Source organism: Schistocerca cancellata, chromosome 4 (assembly GCF_023864275.1).
Source record: "Schistocerca cancellata isolate TAMUIC-IGC-003103 chromosome 4, iqSchCanc2.1, whole genome shotgun sequence".
NCBI classification, from domain to species: Eukaryota; Metazoa; Arthropoda; class Insecta; order Orthoptera; family Acrididae; genus Schistocerca; species Schistocerca cancellata.
The window spans coordinates 815534889-815545157 of record NC_064629.1 but is presented as its reverse complement, the minus strand read 5'-3'; the positions used below and the strand labels follow the sequence as shown (position 1 = coordinate 815545157).

At 43.9% G+C, this 10269-nt stretch overlaps 1 non-coding gene across 1 annotated transcript; it reads left to right on the top strand.

Annotated features, from left to right (window-relative positions):
* The first annotated feature begins 9281 nt into the window (after positions 1 to 9281).
* Trnat-ugu (transfer RNA threonine (anticodon UGU)) lies at positions 9282 to 9355 on the top strand. The gene has a single exon. It is a non-coding gene; the product is annotated as a tRNA-Thr (tRNA).
* The last annotated feature ends 914 nt before the right edge of the window (positions 9356 to 10269 follow it).

Here is a 10269-nt window from a genome sequence, read left to right as displayed (position 1 = left end):
AATAAATTCCAGTTTGACTGGCCTAATTTATTTAAGAAAAGGACGCGAAACAAAGGTATGTTGCCTTGATGTATAAAAATATCTCTTGATGGTCATATTCAACAGTTTCCTGCTGCCCCATAGACATTCTTTATTCTCCGGTGAATGTCTGCCGGTATTTGCCTATCAGCATCTACGAAAAGAATAACAGCACATTGCTCCTGTTTGGTCGCATTTGGTAATAATGTCGTCATAGCTGACGTTCCCACATCTACCGCATTCACGCCGGAAGGACACGAATGGCACACTAATCTCGTGCATACATGTCGGCACATTCGGGAGGCCGACGGTTCAAACCCGCGTCCGGCCATCCTGATTTAGGTTTTCCATTATTTCCGTAAATCGCTTCAGGCAAATGCCGAGATGATACCTTCGAAACGGCACGGTCGACGTCCTTCCCCAACCTTCCCCAATCCTATGGGACCGATGACCTCGCTGTTTGGTCCCCCCCCCCCCCCCCCCCCAAGCAACCAACCAACTAACCTGCATGTCAGTGGTTATATACCTGCATCGGAGTCGCGCTACGTTTCATATATGATGCAACAACGTCCTACAACGGAAACTGTTTGATCGCCCCTGATAAAATCATATCATCTGCAACGAAGAGCCAAAGAAACTAGTATATCTGCCTAATGTAGTGTAAGGTCGGCCCCCGCGAGCACACAGTAGTGCCGCAACACGACGTGACATGGTCTCGACTAATTTCGGAAGTAGTGTCGGAGGGAATTGATACTATGAATCCCGCAGGGATGTCCATAAATCCCTAAGAGTACGAAGGGGTATAAATCTCTTCTCAACAGCACGTTGCAAGGCATCCCAGATATGCTCAATAATGCTCATGTCTGCGATGTTTGGTGGCCAGTGAAAGTGTTTAAACTCAGAAGAGTGTTCCTGGAGCCACTCTGTAACAATTATGGACGTGCAGGTTGTCGCACTGTCCTGCTGGAATTTTCCAAGTCCGTAGGAATGCACAATGAACATGAATCGATGCAGGTGGGCTGGATTCTTACGTACGTGTCACCTGTCAGAGTCGTGTCTAGACGTACCAGGGGTCTCATATCATTTCAACTGCACACGCCGCACACCGTTACAGAGTCTCCACCAGCTTGAAAAGTCCCCTACTGACATGCAGAGTCCATGGATTCATAAGGTTGTCTCCATAGCCGTACACATTCATCCTTTCATTTAGATTTCAGTGTGGTGGTACAATTTGAAACGAGACTCGTCCGACCAGGCAACATGTTTCCAGTCATCAACTGTCCAATGCCGATGTTGACGGGCCCATGCGAGGCGTATAGCTTTGTATCGTGCAGTCATCAAGGATACACGAGTGGGCCTTCGGTCCCGAAAGACCATATCAATGATGTTTCGTTGAATGGTTCGCACGCTGACATTTGTTGATAGCCCAGCAGTGAAATCTGCAGCAATTTGTGGAAGGGTTGCACTTCTGTCACGTTGAACGATTCTCTTCAGTCGTCGGTGGCCCCGTCCTTGCATGATCTTTTTCCGACAGCAGCGATGTCGGAGATTAAATGTTTTAACGTATTCCTGATATTCACAGTATACTCGTGAAATGGTCGTACGGGAAGATTAGATTAGATTAGATGAGATTTACTTTACTTTCATTCCAATTGATCCGTAGTGAGGAGGTCCTCCAGGATGTAGAACATGTCAGAAAAACAACAATACATGACAAATATTTACAACTCAAACAAATAAGCTAATGTACCATTCCAAAGGTCCCAAGTGGTATGGGCGTCATTTTTTAATGAACGCTATATAAAAGAATCATTTTACAAATACTAATGCACTGAATTTAAAATTATAAACGTTTTTTATTTATTTATAAGGTAATAAACGTGTAATACAACTACTATAATACTTATTTAAAATGAACACATTACTGCACTGAACTGGTGCAGAAGTTAGATTGTACTTACACACACACACACACACACACACTTATTTACAATGAACACATTACTGCACTGAAATTGTGCAGAAGTTATATTGAGAAATTCATCAATGGAGTAGAAGGAGTTGGCTTCTCTTACACTGAATTTCATTGGTTGTTAAGCTTTTTATGGCTGCTGGAAAGTTATTGAAAATGTGTGTTCCTGAATAATGCACACCTTTTTGTACTAAGTGACTAAGTGATTTTAAATCCTTGTGAAGATTATTCTTATTTCTAGTATTGATCCCATGAATTAAGCAGTTGGTTTGAAAAAGTTTAATGACAGATTTCATTAAGGAATAATTATATTGGGAAGCGGTAGTTAGTATCCCTAGTTCCCTAAACAGGCTTCTGCAGGATGTTCTTGAGTTCACACCACATACAACTCTTACTGCACGTTTTTGTGCCCGGAAAACTTTAGCTTGGCTTGATGAATTACCCTAAAAAATAATCCCATATTATGGAATGAGAGTAATCATAGTATGCCAGCTTTTTCATTTTTATATCCCCTATATCTGACACAATTCGCATTGCAAATAGAGATTTGTTAAGACGCTTCAGCAGTTCTGTGGTGTGCTCCTCCCAGTTGAATTTATTATCAAGCTGTAATCTCATTTCATCGCTACCTCGGAAATTTAGTGTCCCATCCCTCGTGCGCCGACTGTAACACCACGTTCAAACTCACTTAAATCTTAAAAACCTATCATTGTAGCAGCAGTAACCGATCTAACAACTTCCCCAGATACTTGTTGTATTGTATAGGCCTACCCGCAGTGCCGTCTTCTGCCTTTTTACCTACAGGGTGTTTCAAAAATGACCGGTATATTTGAAACGGCAATACAAACTAAACGAGCAGCGATAGAAATACACCGTTTGTTGCAATATGCTTGGGACAACAGTACATATTCAGGCAGACAAACTTTCGAAATTACAGTAGTTACAATTGTCAACAACAGATGGCGCTGCGGTCTGGGAAACTCTATAGTACGATATTTTCCACATATCCACCATGCGTAGCAATAATATGGCGTAGTCTCTGAATGAAATTACCCGAAACCTTTGACAACGTGTCTGGCGGAATGGCTTCACATGCAGATGAGATGTACAGCTTCAGCTGTTCAATTGTTTCTGGATTCTGGCGGTACACCTGGTCTTTCACGTGTCCCCACAGAAAGAAGTCACAGGGGTTCATGTCTGGCGAATAGGGAGGCCAATCCACGCCGCCTCCTGTATGTTTCGGATAGCCCAAAGTAATCACACGATCATCGAAATATTCATTCAGGAAATTAAAGACGTCGGCCGTGCGATGTGGCCGGGCACCATCTTGCATAAACCACGAGGTGTTCGCAGTGTCGTCTAAGGCAGTTTGTGCCGCCACAAATTCACGAAGAATGTCGAGATAGCGAGATGCAGTAATTGTTTCGGATCTGAAAAATGGGCCAATGATTCCTTTGGAAGAAATGGCGGCCCAGACCAGTACTTTTTGAGGATGCAGGGACGATGGGACTGCAACATGGGGCTTTTCGGCTCCCCATATGCGCCAGTTCTGTTTATTGACGAATCCATCCAGGTAAAAATAAGCTTCGTCAGTAAACCAAATGCTGTCCACATGCATATCGCCGTCATCAATCCTGTGCATTATATCGTTAGCGAATGTCTCTCATGCAGCAATGGTAGCGGCGCTGAGGGGTTGCTGCGTTTGAATTTTGTATGGATAGAGGTGTAAACTCTGGCGCATGAGACGATACGTGGACGTTGGCGTCATTTGGACCGCAGCTGCAACATGGCGAACGGAAACCCGAGGCCGCTGTCGGATCACCTGCTGCACTAGCTGCGCGTTGCCCTCTGTGGTTGCCGCACGCGGTCGCCCTACCTTTCCAGCACGTTCATCTGTCACGTTCCCAGTCCGTTGAAATTTTTCAAACAGATCCTTTATTGTATCGCTTTTCGGTCCTTTGGTTACATTAAACCTCCGTTGAAAACTTCGTCTAGTTCAACAACACTGTGTTCTAGGCGGTGGAATTCCAACACCAGGAAAATCCTCTGTTCTAAGGCTCTCTCTGAATACTATGGGACTTAACATCTATGGTCATCAGTCCCCTAGAACTTAGAACTACTTAAACCTAACTAACCTAAGGACATCACACACATCCATGCCCGAGGCAGGATTCGAACCTGCGACCGTAGCAGTCGCGCGGCTCCGGACTGAGCGCCGAGAACCGCTAGACCACCGCGGCCGGCTCTGTTCTAAGGAATAAACCATGTTGTCCATAGCACACTTGCACGTTGTGAACAGCACACGCTTACAGCAGAAAGACGACGTACAGAATGGCGCACCCACAGACTGCGTTGTCTTCTATATCTTTCACATCACTTGCAGCGCCATCTGTTGTTGAAAATTGTAACTACTGTAATTTCGAAAGTTTGTCCGCCTGAAAATGTACTGTTGTCCCAAGCATATTGCAACAAACGGTGTATTTCTATCGCTGCTCGTTTAGTTTTTATTGCCGTTTCAAATATACCGGTCATTTTTGAAACACCCTTTATCTCTGTATTTCAATGCGCATGCTATGTAGTGTAGTATCAGCAGCGATAAAGGTGAGGTAAAGCGGACGTGTACTCGGAAACGTTCTTATGACGACGGGAATTCTTGGATTGGTGGGAGGGGGGGGGTGTCTCTGTAATTAGAGGTAACAATTAATCTTGAGTGAAACTAGCGGAAGCCGGTTCTTTCGGAACGTAGCCTTTTGTGCGGCAGCGTCCGGCCGCCAGCTAATGCCGGGATTTGTCCGGGCCGCGGCCAGCGGGCAGCGGGCTCGTCGGCTTAGCGCGTACGCAATAAATTACCATCGCTTCCTCCCGGAAAGCCGGCCCACAACGCCGGCGGCCGACCGCCTTGCTCCGCCCGCGTGCAACACGTCCTGCGTTGTAAGGCACAATTGTTTACATCGACTGCTCGTTCAAACCGCTGGAGCTTTTACGTTCTTGGCGAGAAAATAAAATGAGCAGCAGCCTCGGTTAGGAATTACTGTTTTACCGTTGGAACCATTTACGCAGATATTTCTAGTTCGATAAAGTGAAAATATGTGGCCAAAAAAGCTCTGTGCTTTGTCTGTAGATCCCGACTCGGAAGTCAGTAACAAATACGTACCCGACACTTTTACGTTTTTGATGAAATTTTTGAGATGTAGCGCTTGTTAGGTTGTGGCGCCTGAGCGAGAAGTAGCCTCTACTATCGTGGCCCAATGATTAAGGCCGACGTTCAAATCGCCCCTGTGACCATTTTGAATTAGGTTTCCGGCGATTTACCTAATACTTCAGGCAAATACCGCGACGGTTATTTCTGAAAAGCTATAATTTTCTACCCCTTCCCTTAGTTTACGATCGATCTCCCATGACCTAACCGTCGATCTTCTTTCGTAGGTTCCCCGTTGTTGATAAGAAACAGAGCCTTAATTTCATATCTTTAATTCTTTACCTTTTTTTCTCTTTCACAACCTCCAATTCGAGAGCACTAATTTATGACAATTTTGCAAAGCAGTAAACTTGCCCCTACGAAGATGTTATGTTCGTGACTAGCCATTGCTGGGCTTAAAATTAAAGCGTTCAAATGGCTCTGAGCACTATGGGACTTAATATCTGTAGTCATCAGTCGCCTAGAACATAGAACTACTTAAACCTAACTAACCTAATGACATCACACACATCCATGCCCGAGGCAGGATTCGAACCTGCGACCGTAGCAGTAGCGCGGTTCCAGACTGAAGCGCCTAGAACCGCTCGGCCACCTCGGCCGGCAACTAAAGCGTGATGTGCAGACGATGAGAATGGTCTATATCTAGCCACAGACAGAACGTGGAGGAATGCAGTGTTTTTGAATTCACCTCGAACGTCTACACTTGCGGGGACAGTGGGTAGTTGTTGGTAGGTCGATGCGAGAGCCAAAATCTCCGGCTGGTGTGTGCCAACTGACACAACGTTCAAGAGTGTATGTCGTAAAAGTTCATCAGTGCTAATGTATACAAGCCATTCTGGTTACCACAGTGGACTCGCATTCTGGAGAACCACGGTTCAAATCCGCGTCCGGCCATCCAGATTTAGGATTCTCGCTCTAGTCAAATGCCGGATGCTTCCCTTGAAAGGGCACATCCGATTCCTTACCATTCCTACCTTGCGCTTCGTCTCTAATGAGCACGACTTCGACAGTACGTTAAACTCTAATCTTTCTTTCTTTGAGAGGACATTAATGGTTGTGGTGTCACCGCCAGACACCACACTTGCTAGGTGGTAGCCTTTAAATCGGCCGCGGTCCGCTAGTATATGTCAGACCCGCGTGTCGCCACTGTCAGTGATTGCAGACCGAGCGCCACCACACGGCAGGTCTAGAGAGACGTCCTAGCACTCGCCCCAGTTGTACAGCCGACTTTGCTAGCGAAGCTACACTGACAAATACGCTCTCATTTGCCGAGACGATAGTTAGCATAGCCTTCAACTACGTCATTTGCTACGACCTAGCAAGGCGCCATTACCAGTTACTATTGAGATTATAAATCATGTATCAACAAGAGCGATGTTCTCCAATTATGGATTAAAGTTAAGTATTACATCAACTACGTACTTTATTTGCTACTATACATTCCCTTAACTGTTCCAGACCTCACGCCAGTTTGCGTGAGCTTAAACGCGTGCATTTCGGCCTCCTCTAGCTACACGGTGTTGGCTCTTCTGCCAACACAGCAATGGTAACTACGTTTGTATGAATTTCTGTATATAGACTATCTTATCAGACTTTCAACGCGTTACTCGTTCCTCATGTAAGTTAATCAGCAAAAACTACTTTTGAGGAACCCAGTTCAAAAAATGGTTCAAATGGCTTTGAGCACTATGGGACTTAACATCTGTAGTCATCAGTCCCCTAGAACTTAGAACTACGTAAACCTAACTAACCTAAGGACATCACACACATCCATTCCCGAGGCAGGATTCGAACCTGCGATCGTAGCGGTGACGCGGTTCCAGACTGAAGCGCCTAGAACCGCAAGGCCAGGAACCCAGTTAATTAAGCTGATAAAAATGTAATTTTTCTGTTGATCAGTCAAGTCATGATTTTTTACTACACGCGATACATGGGTTACTGCATTAGGCTGTGGATCTACTGTATATGGTATTGGCGCGTGCGAGAAAAGAATCAAGTGGCATATGCTGACACTGAAAGAACATGGTACTTAGTTCTTGTACAGAAAAGAACGACTGGTTTTTCTGCTGACTGATAATTTTACGTTATATCCAAAATAACGATGGCATCTTTCAAGATAGACACTCCTAATTATCGCTCAAGTCCGTGCGACAATGGTTTGAAAGATACAGCGTGGACTTTCACAATCTTGAATGACTCTACAACTCAGTAGAGCTCTATCGTCTCCGGACTAATTTTTCAGACTCGACTAAAGAAGTCACAGTGTTTGCGTGGCTAAATATACCTACTCCAAAACTGAACTGTAAGTTACAATTAATAACATTTCGAGTCAATCTGGTTAGGGTCATACTGAACAACCAGTTTGTTTCTCATGCATCAGTATATCTTCGTACGTCTTCAATAATGCAACGATGTGTCAGTTGGAAAAACCTATGGGATTTTCTTGTTTCCTCTGAACGTTTAGAGGCGGCTGATGAAGTGTCTGGTGACAGTTCGAGAATGCAACAGAAGAGTAAAGATTTTGTCACCGTTACAATTTCATGCTTCGGACGGTAGACATCGTCTCGTCTTTGTGCAAGACTGAGAGAAGCAGAGCATGGTATGGCAGGCAGGAAAATGCATATAACTCTTATGTATCAAAATACTACAAAATTGTTTCATTCCGATTTCCATATTTTTCAGAGAACAGAATGATTTTGTTGTTTTCATATTTGCTGTTCGCTAAATCTAATTATTATACAGGTCGTCGCTTCACAAATTAGCGTTCACTTGTAATTAGCCTTGCATTAAAAGCTCGAATTACCTCCATACAGTATTAATAATAAAGCAAAGGTTACGGTTTAAAGTTTCATCGATGGTAGGTTGAGCGCATTAGCGTCCACAAGGATCTACATCTGCATCTACAGTACTACTCTGCAATTCACACGTAAGAGCTTGATAGAGGGTACAGCAAACAACCGTCAGAAAATATCTGCACCGTTCCACTCTCGAATATTGAACGGGAAAAATTAACATTTAAATCTTCCCGAGCATGCCATGATTTCTCTTATTTTATTACGATGATCATTTCTCACTGTGTCGGTGGACGTCAAAAAGTATTTGTGCATTCAGAGGTGAAAGTTGGTGGTTAAATTTCGTGAAAAGATCTCGCCACAAAAAAAAAAACCGCCTTTATTTTAATGATTTCTGCCCCATCTCATGTATCATGTCCATGACACTCACTCCCCTATTTCACGATGATACATAACTAGCTGCCCTTCTTTGAACTTTATCGATGTCCTCCATCAATCCTATCTGATAAGGATCCCATAGCACGTAGCAGTATTCCAGAACGGGAGGGACAAATGAAGCGTACACAGGCTCTTTAGTAGATGTGTTGCATCTTCTAAGTATTCTGCCAATAAAACCAAGTCATTGGTTTGACTTCCCGCAACGTTGTGAGATGGGAAAGAAAGGTGTGATGATCAGTTAAAGAAATCATCCATCCATTCATTCGCAGGAATTTGGGAAAACTATGAAAACCTTCATCTAGGACGCAAGAACGTGGATTTGAATCCCACTGGTCCCGAATACGACTTTAGTGTCTTATATACGAAGACAGTAACTTGTTCTCGAAAGAACAGTTACTGTTGATGACCGTGCAGCTTTTCCCTGGAATGAATGATGACTAACTGGAAACCTCAGCTGCCGACAGGTGTTGTTGATATATCTCGATGTGGACAGCTGAAAATGTGTGCCCCGACCGGGACTCGAACCCGGGATCTCCTGCTTAGGGCAGCTGAGGTTTTCAGTTAGTCATCATTTATTCCAGGGAAAAGCTGCACGGTCATCAACAGTAACTGTTCTTTCGAGAACAAGTTACTGTCTTCGTATATATAGTTAAAGGATACCGAGCCATTGACCTTCGTCTGTGCGAATGCGCACAGGTTGCCCAAACTCTTACGGGAGTCACCAAAGCGTGCGCGAGTAATGAGTGGTTGGGCAAATGTCTATAAGGTACAATACATATGTAGAATTGTGGACAGATGGGAATGTGAGTCTCACGGGAAGCGTGCAACGGATAAGTCCCAGCAGTCGCGCTATTCATCTGTGTCCTCGGTGGCTCAGATGGATAGAGCGTCTGCCATGTAAGCAGAAGATCCCGGGTTCGAGTCCCGGTCGGGGCACACATTTTCAGCTGTCCACATCGAGGTATATCAAAAACACCTGTCGGCAGCTGAGGTTTTCAGTTAGTCATCATTTAGTGTCTTAATCGCTACACCAGTACGCTCAGCGAATAAGGCTTCCCTGCGAAAAAGCAGGTTACCTTCATACCTTTGAATAACTTCTACGCGATAGAAATTTCATCAAATAATTTAGTAAAAAGGTAAAATTTCCGGTGACATTGTATGAATGTCTCAATTATTGTGTAGTAGAAGGACACATTTATTGTAGGTGACAATCAACTATTTGCTTTACTGGTGCAGAAACTGTTTAAGTCCATGTACATGATTCTCTACAGCCCTTACTGGCGCGAGCAGCTTAAGACTGTTCGGAACATCTCCAAGATTAGTACGCTACAGAATTAAAATTATAAAATGAAAAAAAAGATGCTAATTATCGTACGAGGCAGTTACTTTATTTTGCAGGTTAAAGGCACAAAAACAACTTCATGGCGTATTGTTTGAGGATATTCGTATCTATATTGTGTGTTTAAAAACACTTATGGTCTGCAGTCAATAATTATATACACGGATCAGTCATCATTTAGTGCAAAAACAGTTATGTTCTGTGGATATAAATAAATACGGAGTGAAAGAAGCCATCAGTACTTCTGAACTGCCTAGCAAAAGTAAAGGCAACGGGGAGACAAATAGTACAGAGTCAAACGAAGTACGAATCGCTATGTTTAGAACCACGAACGTTGCTTAACAACAGACAGTGAAACGTTTGTAAAAGAGAAGGCGTCTTTTTACAAAACTTTCACAATCTTTGTAGAAAACATATAGACTGGTTCTTTTGTATCCCGCCTGGGAGGCGGCGCGTGGGTAAGGAACAGGAACAGGAAAAGGTACTAATCTCTCGGTACTGGAAATACGGC